Source organism: Canis aureus, chromosome 16, assembly GCF_053574225.1.
Source record: "Canis aureus isolate CA01 chromosome 16, VMU_Caureus_v.1.0, whole genome shotgun sequence".
NCBI lineage: Eukaryota > Metazoa > Chordata > Mammalia > Carnivora > Canidae > Canis > Canis aureus.
The window spans coordinates 46237115-46256319 of record NC_135626.1 but is presented as its reverse complement, the minus strand read 5'-3'; the positions used below and the strand labels follow the sequence as shown (position 1 = coordinate 46256319).

At 34.9% G+C, this 19205-nt stretch overlaps 1 protein-coding gene across 11 annotated transcripts in view; it reads left to right on the top strand.

Moving 5' to 3' along the window:
* Window positions 1-19205, top strand: part of CEP112 (centrosomal protein 112) — a 392220-nt gene that overhangs the window by 103793 nt on the left and 269222 nt on the right. The gene's annotated exons all lie outside the window — the stretch shown is intronic.

The following is a 19205-nucleotide window of genomic DNA, read 5'->3' as shown; positions in this document are numbered from 1 at the left end:
GCAAGAGGACTTACTGCTTATTTGTCCACACCATCACACATGAATTAAATAAAGTCAGAAGAGAACTGTAATATTCATTAAATACTGAGTTAAATAAGTGTATTTTATACTCCAATTTGGATGGTGACAAAACTAGGGCATTCTTGCTTCCTTCATGGAGGGCATGCCCTTCCTTTATTCTTTGTTCATTTTTTTCTCCTTCAAATGTTGATTTCTCTTTTGTTCTACTTTGTCTCTGTTCTTTTATAATTTCTTTATACTTCTTTCAGTGGCTTTTTGATTTGCATTTTATATTCCTAAAAGAAGAGAGAATCCCTCTAAATAATAGTACATCAACAAGTATTTGTTTGGTACTTAAGATGTCTATAGATTGTGGTATGATATGAAAACAAATAGAAGACTTAGAGTATATAGCTCAAGACAGAATGCTGTTCTCAATGTTTTTATATAGTTCGGGTTAGGCACTGAAATACTAGATACTCAGTTGTTGACAGTCAGTGCAATTGGAATTCACAAAGATTTTTTCATTGGGATATTGGGAGTTTATGTGTAAAATAGCTTAGTATCTTTTAATGTTCACTGATACATTATGGAAGAACTCTAAGCCTTTGGGGTTTTCTATGTACAACATCATCCACTGAGCCAAGTAACACTCTTTAAGGCTTTAAAGGTCTTTACCAAAAGACATATATATATGAATGATTATATATATTATTATTATGATTATATATATAAATATTATATATATGAATGAACATATATATAAATATGAATGATTACTGGTTTTTAGTTAGTACTGAAAATATGTAGTTATAATTTCCATAGAACATATGATAATATTGGTCTTTAGATGATGTGATAAGTGAGCCTATAGGAAACAAGCGCTTACTTAGCTAAAACATTTTGTTTTGGTCATAGTTGTTATATAAATATATACATGACTGGGTGTGAATGTATATGCCAGAAAAAATTTTTTTACTGGGTTTTAAGAAAAAATACAGAAGGATGAAAGAATCTGGGCCTTGATTTCTCGCCCAGAGGCCTCTTGACATTACTAAAACAAACCAGTCATGCATTTTTGTTAAAAGGAGATATGAAAACTGGATATTCCTTTATTCTTTTTAATCATTGCCTTACATTTTTGTCATGTTATTTTATAACCTTGAAACATATGCTTATCTTTTTGCAAATTTTTATAATATATAAAATGTATATATATATTTGAATATAGATATTTAGAAATATATGTTGTTTGCTCTTGCTTAGAGTTTGCTGTAAATAAAAATACTATAAGGAGAAGTGAAACAGTGGCTCATTGTACCCTTATGATTTTTAATAGTCTTTTTTTAAAGCTAGTTAATAGAGCACTATGGTTTAACATCTGAAGGATTTTTTAAAAAGCATATAGGAAAAAGCTCCCCTTCCATATAAGCCTTCTAGCTGTACATTTTCCCTTTTTGGATGGAGCCATGTTGGCCAGTTTTTTGTGTATCCTTTCATAGGCAAATATAAATATTCCTTCCCCATTATCTTTTCCCCTTACATTCTACATATATCATTTCTTTTTTTATTGTTTTTAACTTATCAATTAAAATTGGAAATCATTTCATATAAGGACATAAGAGCTTCTTCATTCTAATTTATGTATTTGATGTAATTTATTTGGCTAGTTCTGTAGTTATGAACATGATGAAAATTCTCTCATTTGTCTTCTAGTACATACGTGGTTTGATTTTAACATTAAAATCTATGATTCATTTGAATGTATCCAGTGTAGGTTGTGAGGTATGGATCCCATTGTTTGTGTTGTTTGTCAGATGGTTAACTACCTCGAGATCATTTATTTTAATGATCTAGCCTCTCCCTCATTTGAGTTCTGCTGCAGAGCCATTACTACACATGTTTCTAGACTTTCTGTTCCCCTCCAGAGATCTGGATGTGGTTGTACCAGTCTCAGACTCTTTTAATTATTGCAGTTTAAAAATAATATTTAATGTCTAGTAGGACCTCTTATTCTGCCACAGTGGTCTTTTTTAGAATCCTTTTTTTTTCTTTTCATATTTTTCCACTTGAGCTTTACAGTTAACCGTCTACTTAAAAAATATCAGTCTTTTTGTTAATGTTAACTGAACATGTAAAATTCAACAAAGGAAGAATTGACATCTTTTTTTTTTTTTTTTTGACATCTTTTATGTTAAATCTTTTTGTGCAAGAACATGATATGCTTCTCTCTTTGTTAAGGTCTTCTTTTGGCCTTTTTGTGCCAAAAAAAGGTGCCATACCTTTTTTGAAACAAATATTGTTTGCAAGAAATTTGTTACTTAAATGTCACAAGTTGGTTCTTTTGTGTTAGGCATGTGTGCTAGTATTTTGACTATTTATTAGGTATGTGATGTGAAAATTGAAATATGTAGGATGTTGTATGTTCTAGGCTGGTTCTAGGCTAGAATTTGAGGTATGGATTGTAAAAATCTCTGTACTTTTGGACACACCATGTACTTGTCTATGAAGAATGCAGAACTCTTTAGGGCATCACTAGCTTTGTGTATCCTTTGTAGCCATTCGGTTGTCTTATTTAATCAAATTAATTGATTAATTCCTCCCAACGTTTATTTTCTTCTAGGATCTGTGTTGGTGTTAAGTATACACTGTGTGGGACAGAGCAGGCAAGGGCTGTGCTATGGCCACTGTGCACAGATGCACACAGGTTTTGTATTGCATAGGACCTATTAGTACAGCGGTGTGGTACACTGTGTAGTAGTGCCCACAATACAGGGGGCACTGTTCACGGAGACTGCTATGTGATGTTCTGGAAGCTAGATGTGTTTTTTCCTGCTTTACTTGGTAACATCCGATATTGTTGATTTCATTTTATGAACTTAGCATAAAATAGTTATTTTGCCTTTTATTAAACTATTGTTTGGATTACTGCACTGTTTGTAAAAGTAGAAATTTTATATTGAGGGGGGAAAATGAAGTGTTTCATGCACGATTTCCAGAGTTTGGATTCGTAATTTATAGGAAGTCCAGAATCTGTCTGCTTAACCTCCTGTGCCCATGACATCTTTTTAAGGTAAAGTTGCCTGAGCACCTCCTAAGTGTCTTTACTACTTAGTCGGCTTTCCTTTACTGGTTACCATCAGCAGATATTCAGACTGTATCATGTTCATCCTTTGTGTAATGTTTTCTTCTGTTCATGTAGGCAGAATGAAAGTCAGTGTTGTTTTCTTCTGCCGGCCAGTCTAATAGGATGTCTTTAAAGCTACCCAACTTTTCCTTTCAGAGAAGAAACAATCTTAGGAATTTAAATACCAAGTCTTATTTATTGTGGAATTTCTATCTAGATCTCTTTAGAATACCACTTATTTTTTGTAGTACTGATTCTAGATAGCACTATGGATTTGCAATACTTTCAGGATTATATCATTTAAGTAATTGGTGAATATAGGAAAAATAAGGAATAGTAACTTCTAGTAGAGCTTATTTCAGCAAGTAAATAATTAATGTTTTTATAATAATAGTATATAATGGTTTTATAATACATAGAGTGAACTTATAAGTAAAATATCTATTTTTAAAATAGATTGAAATGACTTTTAGGGACGCCTGAGTGGCTCAGGGGTTGAGTGTCTGCTTTCAGCTTAGGGCATGATCCCGGAATCGAGTCCTGCTTCGGGCTCCCTGCATGAAGCCTGCTTCTCCCTCTGCCTGTATCTCTGCCTCTGTGTATCTCTCATGAATAAATAAATAAAATCTTAAAAAAAAAAAAGAATTGACTTTTATAGTATAAACAAACATATTAACATAAAATTAAAATATAACATAAACATGTTGAGAAAGGGGATATTATTATACCAGATATAAAATTATTTCTGTATTTAAATTCTAAATTTGTCCTGGCCTGAACTCTTTTTAAGTGATTTAGGGAAGCATTTGAGTTTAGCGTAATTAAGGGCATGGACTCTGGACCCAGCGTTCAGAGATCCAAATACATGCTCAAATTACTAGCTGTGTGACCCTGGCTATGGTGCTTAATTTCTATGTGATGCAGTCTTTACATCTGTAAAATGAGGATAGTAATAAAATCTTCCTCCTAAGAGGCTTAGAAGCATTAACATGTGCATTTAGAACAGTGTCTGTTACATACATATATGAGCCCTTAGCAATATGTTTCTCATTGCCTTATCAGAAGATACAACACGTTCTTCAGAAGTAGTAATCTTTCCCTGGCACCATTTTTTTTTTTAAACAAATAGCTTTATTGAGGTATGATTATCACACCATAAAACTTACTCATTTTAAGCATATAGTTCAGTGCTTTTTAGTAAATTTGTAGAGTTGTGTCACCATCACCATAGTTCAATTTTAGAACATTCCATCAGCCCAAAAGATTCCTTATGGCATCAGATTTTAGAAGGAAACTCTCATAATTGATATTTTCTGACTAAAAAGAATAAGCTATAAGGGACAAGATCTTCCACAGTTATTTTGTGGTAAATGCTAACTGACCATTTCTTATTTTGACCCTCAATAAAAATTGAAGTCATTATATTGAGATTTATTTCAACATTTTGTGGAGATCTAACCTAATGTAGCCCTAATATGTTGCGTCTGTGTGTTATTTAACTTTCTCATGTTTTAACTTTCATACAAGGATGAGTTTAGAAAGCAGGTTCTGTGGTATGAGTGCATGTGCACAAGCTTGCATGCATGTAAGTGCAGTAAAAGGGGCCTAGAAGTACGTATATGCTAACATGTTTAGCACTAGAGTAGGAGTGATATTCATGTTTCTCTCTGTGTTTGTATTTAGTTCAAATCTCTCCTAATAAGAATAGTGTATGTTACTTTTGTAGCTTAATAGTAAAAGACAGAAGAAACCAATACACATTTTAGAGGGAAGAATTGTGGAGTATTAATAACGGTGACCTCTGGGTGGTAGGCATATGGGATTTAGAAAGAATTTCTCTGTATTCCACATGTTCTAAAATACATGCGTTCAGCAATTCCTCAGAGTCTTGAGACCCTTTCAACTTGTCCTAAATCTCTTAGCCAGCATGGGCTAGAGCAGGTAATAAGTTCAGTCTCTGGAAATACCTGAAGTCTAATTATTTGGGGTTTTGATTGGAAAAAACCTTTCATGTATTTCATATAATAAAAGGACAGATGATAGGGTTGGCTTTTCACTTTTTTTTATAGGTGAGAATTTTGTCACCTAGAGAAGGGATAACCTGCTACAATATTTTAAGAAAGGCTATTAGGAAGCCTATGGAATATAGAATAGGAAATACAGCTTTCTAATAAGTGTACAATTAGAATATTATTAATGAAAGTGAAAGGTATTTGCTATGGGAGATTATAGTACATTTTTGACATGCTTTAAGTCTTCTTGTGGGAATTCACATATAATATAGATTCATTTTCTGCTTTTCATTTATGAATCTTATTTTGTAAAACTTGAATCTGATTATAGTACACAAATTTCGATTCCTAATGTCAGAGCAGATTATATGCACTGCTTATTGATCCCAAGAGTAAAACACAATGCACTGGTTACCAATCCCTGGGAAGGACTACAGAGATCATCATGATGCCAGCCACCAGAAAGAGAAGTCCAAACATTTCTGCCTACTGCATCTTAGCATTGGAGTCACCAAGAACACAGCACCAGCATTGGATGGAACAGTGCTTTCCTTACACAGAGAAGGGACAGAGCAAGATGAGCTTCAGTAGTGGGCTCAGTCACCCATGGGCAATGTCTCTTTCCCAATGGCTGTCCCAAGGCAATTTGCCTACCTCTCCTTTGTTGCAGTAGAAAGACTCTGTCCTCTCCGTGTGGAGGTCAGATCTAACAGTGAGGTTGGCCAGGTGCCAGATGATGCACACACTTCAAGCAAAGACAAAAGAACATTCTTTGACCCGAAACAGGGAGAAATATTCCCACACAAGATGATAAGCCCAGCATAAGCTTTGTGGGCTCTTTGTCTGTTGAGAAGTATTCCAAGCCCCAGGCCCATTCTTATGTGGCCGAGTGGGTCAAAAGACTGCAAGTATGAGACTGCCTTTCCTAACACCTAAATATCCTGATATTTCAGGAGAGGTAAATCTCATGTCTGACTTGTACTTTCAGGAGATTATCCTGGCAAGAGTGAGAATATCATGTATATGAGTAACAAGAAATTGGAAGCAGGAACATTAAGGGATGGGGACACAGTAACAGCCTGGGGGAAAGGCACTGGACTCTGAATCTAGTGAGTCTGTGACAGAGTGGAAAGACAGCTCCCAGGAAAAGCAATTTCTCTGGAACTATTCAGGTTCATCTAAGTACCTTTTTAAAAAAATTCAGAGTCAGAATGAACTTTCACAGATAAATTCCAAGAGATATGCTGACGGAAAAGCTCCCCTGCTTTATATTTTTATGCCATGTAGGAGTAACATAGATTGTTGAGCAAATGGGAACATAAAGTAAAATGTGTTTGAAAATACTGTAACATGGTCTTAGGAGATATAAATTTAAAGATGTTTAACTTTTATTGTTGAAATTTGTTGCCAGCTTTATTGAGGTATAATTGACCTAGAACGTTGTTAAGCTTATTAAGGCATACAATGTGTTGATTGATACACTTCCGTATTGTGAAATGATGACCATCATGGCTTTAGCTACCACCACCATCAGCTCACAAAATTACCAATTTTTTTTTGTGTGTGTGTGTGGTGAGAACAATTGAGATCTACTCTCTTAGCAACTTATAAGTGTGTAGTAGGTATTGTTAACTATACACACCATGCTGTACATTAGATCCCAAGAACTTACTTATCTAATAATTGGAAGATTGTACTCTTTAATAAACATCTTCCCCTTATCCCTTCCCTAGTAGGTCCTGGTGTTCACCATTTTACTCTTTTTCTGTGAATTGGGCTTTTTTTTTTTTATTTTTTTTTTTAAGATTCCATATACAAGGGTTCTCACACAGTATTTCTCTTTCTCAGTCTGACTTCTTTTACTTAGCATACTGCCCTCAAGGTCAATCCATGTTGCAAATGACAGGATTTCCTTCTTCTTATGGCTGAATAATTTTCCATAATTCAGCCATTATTTCTTTAAATAAACTTCCTACTCTTTTCTTCCTGTCTTCTTCTAAAACTCCAGTAATTCACAAATTGGTTCTTTCGATAGTATCCCACAGTCCGTGTAGGCTTTATTCATACTTTTTCATTGTTTTTTTCCTCCTCTCACTGGGTAATTTCAAAGTTCCTGTCTTCTGGTCTTCTGTCTCATAGGTTTTCTTTTTTTGGCCTGATCCCTATTGGTCTGGATGCTGTTGGTTCTTTTTCATGACCATTCTCTATTGCATTCTTCATTTCATTCATTTATTCTTCAACTCCAGAATTTGTTTGCTTCTTTTTTTTTTCATAATTTCTTTCTCTTTCTTAAACTTATTTTTTCATGTGCTATTTTCTTGATTTCATTGAATTGTCTTTCTGTGTCTCAGAGTTCCCTTAGGATATATAATATGTATTCTCTATCATGTAAATCACAGATGTCCATGTCTTTGGGGTCAGTTACTGTACAGTTATTGTGATCCTTTGATGGTGTCATGTTTCCCTGATTTTTCATGTTTCTTGAGGTTTGGCATTGCCTTCCTCATGTTTGACATAGTAGTCACCTCCCAGGGGTCTTTACTATTTGCCTTCAGGAGAGAAATACCCTCCTTCAGCCCTGCTAGTTATTTTGAGGCCTTCTCAGACTTTCTAGAGTACACCTGCTACATGCTTCTTTCTCCCTCTTGTGGCAGAATTCTTAAGCTTATATGCCTTTTCTAGATTCTGCAACATATCTGGCCAAGTGCCGACAGATTCTTTGTTTTTACAGACATGGCACTACAGCTCAAGTTTGTGGTCTCTGTCTGGCCCTCAGATTTAGGCTGGCTTTTTGTGTATCCTCTCTAGCCATTTGCTAAAGCTTGTTCTGGCTGCTGCCACTGGGAGCTCACACAGGGAGCTGGCTGCAGGGAGAGGGTGTGTGTGGGTAAGGTGCACTGAGTGCTGTGGGTGGGCGTGGGCCTATTGAAGGATCTGTGGGTAGGGAATTTCCAGTGGCTCATGGGCAGGCTTCTTGATGGAGTCCATGGTGCAGTGAGTAGGATCTGAGTCCTGTTAATGCCCCCTGAGAGTCTTGTCTACCATTTTCCCATCCTCTCCCCACCCTTTAGTCACACAGCTATTCAGTATTCCAGATGGAGTTGGATAAAAATGAACTTCTTTTGCTCAACTTAGATTTTGAGACCATATTGTTAAATAGCATTTTAGCTTATTCTCATTTGTTGAATAATGTTTCTTTGTTGTTGTTGTTGTTGTTGAATAATGTTTCAAAGTGAACATACCACAATGTTATTTATCCATCCTACTGTCAGTTTCTAGCTTGGGGATGATATTATTGACAGTGCTGAAGTGAACATTCTTATGTTTCTTTTGGTGGACACATATACACATTTCCCTTAAATATACATCTTCATCCAAATTGTTATGTTGTGCCAAGCTAGACACATAAAGACACATAAAGTTATATATAACTTAGTGGGGATTTGGGTTGGTTTGGAATCAAAGGGAAGACGTTATTGGAGGCCTTTCCTCACTTTTACTTCACTCTGGTACAGTTTTGAACCTCTCATTCTGAGAACCCAGTCATATATCTATCAATTTAGTTTGTTTTGGAGGATCAAAGACACAAGTGATCTGATTCATAGACCGGCTGGTTGGTGAATGGGTGATGATATAAGCTAATTGAGCAAATATTACAAGTAAGGAAAAAAATATGAGAATTTCTTAAGAACTTATAATATTATTGATTTTTGAAATATTCCTGCCTCCAGTAAAGATTCTGTTACCAACAACTGTTTTTTGAAAAAATAAATAGTCATTTTTTCAGGTATCACTGCTTTTTTTGGGGGGTGGGGTGGCTCCTACCCACTGCTTTTTCAAGTACAATTTCACTTGCATATACAATTATTAGAAAAAAATTCTTGAGGTTTTCTACCGTAATTCAGAATGTTCTTGAAGTAGATTTTTATTTGCTTTGAGGCCAACCCTCAATGGTAGTGATGGTCAGTAAATGTTTATCATTTGGTTTATTGAAAGTCATTCTATAAAATAATTCTATTTCAATAAAATATTTATTTATATAAAAATGAGCAGCACCTCTTCTTTTGCCTGACTTTATAGTTTTATTTAAAATGAGAAAATTTATGAAATATTTTTGGGGTGCTATTTTTCTAATACATTTTAGAAAACACAGTCTTTTCTTGTTTAATATACACAGTATTTATAATCTCCCATTACAGTGGAAAACAGATTATTTACCCCTAAAGTCATATTTTTAAAGTAGTTATATTTTTAAACATGAGTAGAAAAGCTTTCCTGTAAGGTTCTTATAAATTTCTTTCATTTATCTTTTGGTTGTTTGTTGTTATAAATCTACATTTATAATATTAGTAGGAATGGGGATTAATCTTCAAATAGGAATGCCTTAGAGTATAGATAATAAAACTCCAATGTTGTAAATACAGTTTTTTTACTTTTATTTGCTAGAAGGTAATCTTAAAAGAAGACAAATGGAATATTAAATAATTTTGTGATTGTTCAAAGGACAGAGTGGACTATATTTTGATTAGGTTTGTTTTTTAATGGAACATTGCTTATTGTAAAAATTTGTTTGAAATTCCATTAAAAGCAGATAACCTTTCAGTTTACCCAGGAGCTTGAATTTTGAATTTTGGTAGAAAGAGAGAGCTAGGTTCAGTCTTGTGCAGGAATTTTGAAGTATAGCTGAATTGTATAATTCTAAATTCAGTTTTATATATTGCCAAAGTGAAGGACTGTGGCTTGATCATTTTGTTTATAAGGTTGGCAAAAAAATACCTTAAGGAATCACTAGTGATATATACTTTAAAAAGGAAAAAAAAGTAAATTAAAGAGTTATACAAAAAGAAGCTAAAGATTTCTGTGCCTAATAAGTGCGTGAAAGTATCTTTACCTTGATAAGAGAATTTATTTTGTTTAGAAAACAAATTTGTACCTTTAAGAAGTTTTCTTGGCAATTATCATATGATTTCACTCATATATAGAATATAAGAAATAGTGAAAGGGACCATAAGGGAAAGGAGGGAAACTGAGTGGGGGGAAAAATTAGAGAGGAAGACAAACCATGAGAGACTTCTAACTCTGGAAACAAACAAAGAAGGTTGCAAAAAGGGGAATAGGTGGTGGGAGGATGAGGTGACTGGGTGATGGGTATTAAGGAGGGCACTTGATGAGACGAGCACTAGGTGTTATGTTGTATGTTTGCAAATTGAATTTAAATAAAATGTAAAAAAATAAAGTTTTTTGCAGTATGATATATGAAAAATGAAAAGAAAGTTTTCTTGGAAGATTAATTATAAAAACTGTTCTACTACAATATAAAGTAACCCCTAAGCTATGATACTTAATAAGGAAGATGTGATGGTAGCTTTAATGAAGAATATTTAAGTTTAAAGATGAATTTGGTTTGCAAATTTTCAGTCTATTTTTTATTACTGTTACTGAAATTAAGAACAGATACAATTCATGATGTATTACTCAATGAAAATACGTCAGATTTTCATATCTATCATATTACCTCCAACAGCCTAAATATTATACAGAGTGAGGAGCAAGAAGAAATTGATGCATATGACATTATTATAGATTTCATGCAACTGGAATTAGATTAATTATATCAAGGTTGGGTTAAATGTAACCAGAGATTGATAAATTATATTATAGTTGATTTATTTAAAAAGCTTGTTATTTGTAACTGCCCACTTTTGTTCTAGGCTAATCCAAGAGAGAAATACTTTTTTTCTACTATAGTAATAGAGAGCTTATGTTAAAATGAACCTATGCAGGGTCTTTGGAGGGTGAACTCTGGATGCTGACATTATCCAATGAGAAAACTTTTATACATATCTATTCTTTAGCTTTGTTTTTATTATAAAATTAGTATATATTTGCTGTAGAAAATTGGAAAATGATAGAAGAGCCTAAAAGAATCAAAATAGCTTATGATCACATTAAATTGAGCTACTTTACTGTTATGCCATTTTAATTACTCAGAAAACACTAAATCTTGAGCTCTCATGCAGTGATAACATCCCCTCACACTCTATTCTTTTTTCTTTTTCCCCACACTCTTTGTCTCCAGAATTGTCTTAGCCATTCTTATATGCTCTTTTGTTTCAATTTCAGAATCAGGTTTTATGAAATTCTGTTGATATTTTATTTTATTTGCATTGCTTTTATAGATTAAGTAGATTTAAAATTTTTACTAGATTGGTTTATTTCTTCCATAAATAATATATTTCTCCATTAGTCTATTTTAATAGCTTTTAAGATTTATTTATAGCTTTTATTTATTTGAGAGAGAAAAAGAGAGCACAGTAGCAGGGGGAGTGGAGAGGCAGAAAGAGAGAGAGACAGAACCTTCAAGCAGACTCCCCACTGAGCATTGAGCCCAACACAGGGCTGGATCCCGGGACCCTGAGATCATGACCTGAGCTGAAACCAAGAGTCAGAGGTCTGACTGGGCCACCCAGGAGCCCCTATTTTAATGTCTTTAAATGTTTACAATTTTCTCCACATATATTTTTCATATTTTTGTTAAATTTATTCTTACATATAGTTTATATCACCATTTTGTATTTTATCTTTTTCAAGATTATATTTCGTAATTGAAGGATCCAGCTGATAGAATTTTTTTTTTAATTTTTTTTTTAGGGTGAGTATGCACATGGTGGGGAAGTGGCAGTGAGGCAGAGAGAGAGGGAGAGAGAGCATCTCAAGCAGATGCCAAGCTCCCCTTGGAGCCTGGTGCAGGGCTCAATCTCATGACACTGAGATCGTGACCTGAGCCAATATCAAGAGTGGGAAGCTTAACTGATTGAGCCATGCCAGTGTCCCTGGAAATACATTTTAAAAAACTACTGGACTCCTGCATCTAGCAACTTTGCAGAATGTATTTTCAAAGTTGGCCTATAAATTATGTTGGAGTTGCTGTGTGGATTATGGTGATTATTTACTGATTATTCAGTAAATAATTTATTTTTTCTTCCTTATTCAATTTTTATGCTTTTTCTATCACCACTCTCACCTTCCTGCACTGGTTAGAATTTCCAACAAAATGTTGAATATCATGGTGAGTGCAGGCATCCTTGTATATAGGGAATACTTTAACTATGAATGATGTATAATTTTTGGTTGAAGGTTTTTAATAGGCCACTTATATCAGGGTAAGGAAATTCCCCATCCGTTCCTAGTTTTCTAAGAGTTCTTTATGTTTTTAAAAGTCATAGATGGATGTCATAATGTATCAAAAATTTTTTTTATTGCAGTGGTCATATGACTTCTTAAAATGATTTTTATTTTATTTATTTATTTAAAGATTTATTTGAGAGAGAGAGAGGCCGCATGCACAAGTGGGAGGGGCAGAGGGAGAGGGAGAGAATCCCAAGCAGACTCTGCACTGAGCACAGAGCCCAACACAGGGCTTGATCTCACGACTCTGAAATCACAACCTAAGGTGAAACCAAGAGTTAGGCACCTAGCTGACTGTGCCACCCAGGCACCTCTTAAAATGATTCTTTTTTTTTTTTTTTAAGATTTTATTTATTTATTCATGAGAGACACAGAAAGAGAGAGGGGGAGAAAAAGAGAGAGAGGCAGAGACACAGGCAGAGGGAGAAGCAGGCTCCATGCAGGGAGCCCAACGCCAGACTGGATCCCAGATCTCCAGGATCACACCCTGGGCTGCAGGCAGTGCTAAACCGCTGCGCCACCGGGGCTGCCCTCTTAAAATGATTCTTAAAAATTTAGGTTCCACTTTTTAAGCAAATTTCAGTTATACAATACTGTGTTATCAACTGTAGTTACATCATTATTATATATTAGATCCTAACACCATATTCATCTTACAACTGAAAAGTTGTATCGTTTTTACCATCCTCTATTTTCCCCACCTCCAGCTCCTGGCAATCACTTTTCTACTCTCTGTTTCTAGGAGTTAACTTTTCTCTTGTTTTTTTTTTTTTTTTTTTTAAGATTCTGTATATAAGTGATATCATGCAATATTTATCCTTTTCTGCCTGGCCTATTTCACATAGCATAATATCCTCCAGATTCATTCACATTGTTGTAAATGACAGGATATCCTTCATTTTTGAGAATAATGTTACATTATATGTATACACCACAATTTCTTGATCTGTTCACCCACAGATAGATACTTAAGTTGTTTCCATACTTTGGCTATTGTGAATAATGTTTCAAGGAACATGAAAATATAGGTAGATACTTCTTCAAGGTAGTGGTTCTGTTTCCTTTGATTTTTCCAGAAATGGGATTACTGGATCATATGGTAGTTTTGTTTTTAATTTCCTGCGGAGCCTCCATACTGGTTTTCATAGTGGCTGCACCAGTTTACATTCCCACCAGTAGTGCACAGGGTTGCCTTTTCCTACACCCTCACCAACAGTTGTTATCTCTTGTCTTTTTGATAGTAGCCTTTTACCAGGTTTGTAGTGATATTTCATTGTGATTTTGATTTATATTTCCCTAATGGTTTGTGATGTTGAACACATTTTCATGTAAATGTAGGGCTTTGGGGAGGAGATCTTTTTTTTTTTCCTTAAGATTTTATTTATTTATTCATGAGAGACACACAGAGAGGAACAGACGCAGGCAAGAGGGAGAAGCAGGCTCCATGCAGGGAGCCTGACATGGGACTTGATCCCTGGTCTCCAGGATCATGCCCCAGGCTGAAGGCAGCGCTAAACCGCTGAGCCACCCAGGCTGCCCTCTTTTTTTTTTTTTTTTTTTAATGTAGATGTCTATCTATAATATCAACTATCCTCTTAGACCTGCTGCCACCCATAATTTTGGTTGTTGTTTTTCCATTTTCATTTGTCTCAAGATAGTTTTGCAATTTCTCTTTTGGTTTCTTCTTTGATCCATTGATTATTTAGTAGCATGTTGTTTAATCTTTACATATGTGTGAATTTCCCAGCTTTCTTCTTGTAATTGATTTTTGATTTCATACTATTGTGGTTGGAAGGATACTTCGGAATATTTTAATTTTAAATTTACTAAGACTTGTTTTGTGGCTTAGTATTTGATCTATCCTGGAGAATGTTTCATGTGTACTTGAGAAGAATGTATACTCTGCTGCTGTTGGGTGGGCTATTCTGTAAATGTCTATAGGTCCATTTGATCTGATGTGTAGCTGAAGTCGTGTTTCCTTATTGATTTTCTCTGTGCATGATGTATCCATTGTTGACAATGGGTTGTTGATATCCTTACTATGACTGTACCGCTATTTCCCCCTTCTAGTTTGTTAATATTTGCTTCACATATTTCTTAATCCTGTGTTGGGTGCTTAAATATTTACTAATGTTATATCTTCTTGATGGTTGATCCTTTTATCATTATATAATGACCCACTTTGTCTCTTGTTACAGTCTTTGGCTAAAAGTCTATTTTGTGTGATAGATATATAGCTAACTCTGCTCTCTTTTGGTTTCCATTTGCATGGAATATCTTTTTCCATCCCTTCACTTTTAGTCTATATGTGTCCTTAAAGCTGAGGTGGATGTTTTGTAGGCAGCAGGTAGTTGGGTCTTGTTTTATCCACTTAGCCATTCCATGTCTTAACACTGGAATATTTAAACCATTTACGTTTAAAATAATTGATAGTTTGTGGATTTATTGTTGCCATGTTGTTAATTGTTTCCTGGTTGTTTCGTAAGTCCTTTGTTCCTCTTTTGCTCACTTCTTTTGTGATTTGATGATTTTCTTTAGCAGTATGCTTTTTTTCCTTTCTCCTTATCTTTTTGTATCTGTAAGGTCCAAACTCTGTCCTCAAGCAGAAGCTGAGAGTTGGGAGTTTCCTCATTATTACATGGCACTGTGCTGGGGGTGGTGTTTATGGCAAGAGTGTGTGTGTGTGTCAGCCCTTCCTACCCCAGTTGATGAATCTCTCTTGTATACTCATGGGTTGTTTCTGCAGACATTAAGAACTACTTTGTTTGCCATAGCCCTGTGGGACTTGTAAATGCAGGCCTCATTCTCATTCTCGCCTCATTCTCTATCAGAGCCAGGCAAATGTAGCTGAGTAACTCAGCTAGTTTTGGGGTTTCTTTCACAGTTAATTACTATATGTGCAGCTGTATATTCCATGTGTCTGTGGGAGGAGGGGCCACCTGTGATGTCATCTGGGTCGACCCCCTTTAATTTGGACTTCTTTTTCTTCTTCTTTCTGAAACTTTCCTCTGTGGTTCCATGGTACCAGAAGCATCTGATGGTTTTCTGCCTAATTGATTGGATGCGTCTTTTCAATATCCTTTGACCTGAATTCCCCTTTTATATCATGATTTTGTGTTTTAGAATTCTTCAACTTAAATCCTTGATCATCTTTTCTTCTGTATTTACACTCACTTCTTAAGTGATCTCATCAAGCCCCCAGCTTCAAGTAGCAAATACTTAGTAAATTTCACATCTTTATTATTCTGGCCCAGATCTGTCTCCAGAATGTTTAATTCAACATCTTTATTGAGTTTTTATATATATGTATGGAATATATAATATGTAAATGAGTTTTTATATATATGTATGGAATATATAATATGTAAATGTATATATTTAGCATATATATGTATAAATATAAATATCTGTTTAGCATCCTCTATGTCCTTTTCTGTATCTTTTATTCCTTCGTATTTCCGATTTTCTTATGTTTTTATCTGTGTTTTTTGGTCCTCTTAGTATGTTTAAGATGGTTTAAAACATCACCAATTTGACATTCTACCTGCATGTATCTCTTCTACTTCCATGATGAGTTTTTATTCTACTCTAAATTTTTCTTTTTTATCTCTCTCTATCCTAATCATTTCCCAGTTTTAAATCACACTGAATTCTTTTTATCTTAGATCATTCTTAAGACTTAACCCTCTCTTTCTTAGAGACTGTCTTCTGTCATTCATATCCCTCTCAGTATCCCTGCTGCTTTCTTGTGGATTTTATAGGAGACCATTTTGACAGGTGACTCTTCTGTGTATTTGAAATGTTTGTATTACCAGGTTCTGTAGTTTATCTTTTAGACTCCAGTTGGTATTTTCATATCTTATTACTCAATCTTGAACAAGGTAAATTTTGTCCGGTCTTATTTCACAAATACTTACTGAACTTACACTGGGTGTGCATTTTTGTAGATACCATCTGGCATTAGTATACCATGAATTTTGGGTATGGATTGTCCTGTCTGTGCTCTGCATCTACTTGTATAATATTCCTATTCTGTTTGAGAGCTACAGCTGGCTAGAAACACTATTTGTCAGCTGCCAGTGAAGTTTGAAGTTTCTAGGGAAGTATTACCAATAGAAATTCTGCTATACTGATGGGATACTTTTTCATGAGCAGTGTGGTGAGTCTGTTCTTCTGAACTAATGTGAGTCCTGTATATACTGAACTCAAGTTTCTTCCTATTTTTGTTTCCATCTATATAACTTTAGTTGTGGAAATTACAGCTTCCAGCATACAGTCTACCATCATTCATTCTTTACTCTCATTGGGTAAAGTGAGATGTTTTCTGGGACTTACTGGCTCTGAATGGATGTATCCAAAACATCTGTGAATATTACCCTGGTGTTCTTTGTTACGTGGAAGAATCCCAGCTACCATTTTTTTTTTATTTGTTCAAACACAGAATCCTTTACCTGAGAGACGAAGAGGGTGTCTTTCTACCTAATTTTTCTCTGGTTCTATTTCCTAAGACCAATTTACGTTTGTTCTCAGGTGGACCTGTTTAGGTATTTTTTATCGATCCGTTTCCATTTGCTTTGTATTTCTAGGAGATTCCTCCCAGCTTTATTCATTGGGTTGTTAGTTCTTGTTATTGGGATTTTTCCCTCATTTTCCCCCTTCTTTCTCTTTCTAGGTATTTTTAGTGAGTACTTGCATGATTCAAGAGATGTTAGTTAGCCAGATGCCATTTTGTATATGGAGACTAGAGCTATTCTTAACTTATTTTCTGATAGAATTCTTTTGAAATATAATATATAGTATCCCATCTTTCTTATCATTGCATAATGAAAACAATTTATGGGAAGTCAGAATGGCCATTTTTGGAATCAATTATTGTGATTTACTGTAGATTCAATTATAGACTAATTTATGTGACTAAAATCTAAATACAGTGACCTTTCCATGGCTTTGAAACTTGGATTTTAAAAAAATTCCTTGATTTTAGCTTGCTTTATGCTCTTTTGCCTCTTTTTCAGGAGAAGAGTGAGCCATGTGGAGCTGTATTGGCCTCCTGAGCAGTATAACACTGTTAGCTTTCTGCAAAATTAATAAGTGAATCAAAGGCTGACTCAGATCTCCCAAATGGTTTTTTTTCTAACTCCAGAAAATCATATTCTCTGTTGCCATGCGTATTCTTTAATTTTTCACACCATTGATATATGCTTTATTAGTATAATAGATCACAGTCATATCCTTCTGAGCCTTTATATCTATTGTTTTTTTGTTTTTTATTCCTGACACTATTTGTTCATGGAGCATATATGGAAGCCTTTGTTATCTTCTCCTCCTTGCCTGCCACCTGTCACTAATTACATGTAAAATCGGAGCTATTTCTATTCTTGCATCTCCAAACCCAAGTAGTTTCTACTTTCCTTAATGTCCTTGCTTTAAAACCTTACTTTCCTATGTTCTGTGAATTTAGAAGGTCGTCTCTCATACCCATTTTCTTCTCTGGCTCCTTTCCCAAATATTGCCCATTTCTCCACTGTGCAGACTAATTTAAGATCTTACTATCTCTCACCTATCTTGGTCCTTTTAACGTGTAGACAAGAGTAGGTATCCACCTGAAAACACCCTTTCTCACAACACCCGCATTTGTGATCATTTACCCTCTTTGCTTTCATAGGCAGGTTTCTGTAGCTATTTTGCAAATTTTCTCTGTGTTCTCATCTTCCACTTCCTTTCTTCAGCCCAGTCCCATCTGGTTTCTTTCATCATGTTACCCAAACTTTTCCTAAGGTCACAGTGACCTTCGATCTGGATTTTGTCCAGTCTCCTTTCCCTACAACATTCTCTTCATCAGTTTTTGGGACACACATTCTCCTGACTTTCTTCCTTCCACCCAGTCTTGATTGCATGGTCATTCTATGCTCTGCTTCCTCTGGATCCTTTCCCCAGACAATCCAGTCCAAGACCATAGCTTTGGAAACCATTCTTCTGTACCATTCTTATGGCAATGACTTGCACATATATATTTTAGTCTCCGACCATTTCCTGCCTTAATTTTTTATATAGCACTTATTAGTATATATTTGATACTTATATTTATTTTTCGCTTTTTAAACTCCACTTTTAAATTCACTTCCTATAGAGTTTCAGGAAGTCACTGAAGCCATTCCTTTCCCTTCATCATTTCTCCTTCACGCTGCTCTGATCTTTGCCATTTCTGTGCTTACTTGTTCATTTTGATGTTCTCCTGCTCAAGTTCTTACTTTCTTGGGCTGCAGATTGAGTCATTCTGCACATGTGTTCAGTTTGGCCTGCAAAATAGATTGCAAAGTTTGAATCAGTTGCCAGCATTATAAAATTAGGAGACTTCACATGTATTTGAATTTCTGGTTTCTCTGCAAGATCTGGCAGCACTAAGCCATCCTCTCTCATGGCAACAGGTGGCTGGAGCTGATTGCATAATGTTTAGATTAAGTCATAATCGAAGTCACAACAGTTTTCAAAGAATCATTGCCATTGAGACCACTTTTTCTGTTTTTGGTGCAATTAAGTTAGTAATCAATAATAAGCAGCCAGTTTTCTTTTTAAACCCTCAGGTTTGTCAACTTAAAATTATACTTTTAAATAACTAGGTTAAAAATGGAATTATAATTAAAATGTCCAAATATTTAATGAAAGTGTTCCCCATCAAATATTAGGAAGTATCTCTAATCTGGTGTCTAGATTGAAGTGACCTCAAGAAGCTAGGAAAAGACAAGAGTCAATATGAAGACAACAGAAGAAATAAAGGTAAGAGCAGAAATCTGTGAAATTGTAAACAATGCAAAGAATCACTGAAACCACTTTGAAAAGAAGTTAGTTAGATCTCTATTGGACAGATTAAAAAAGAG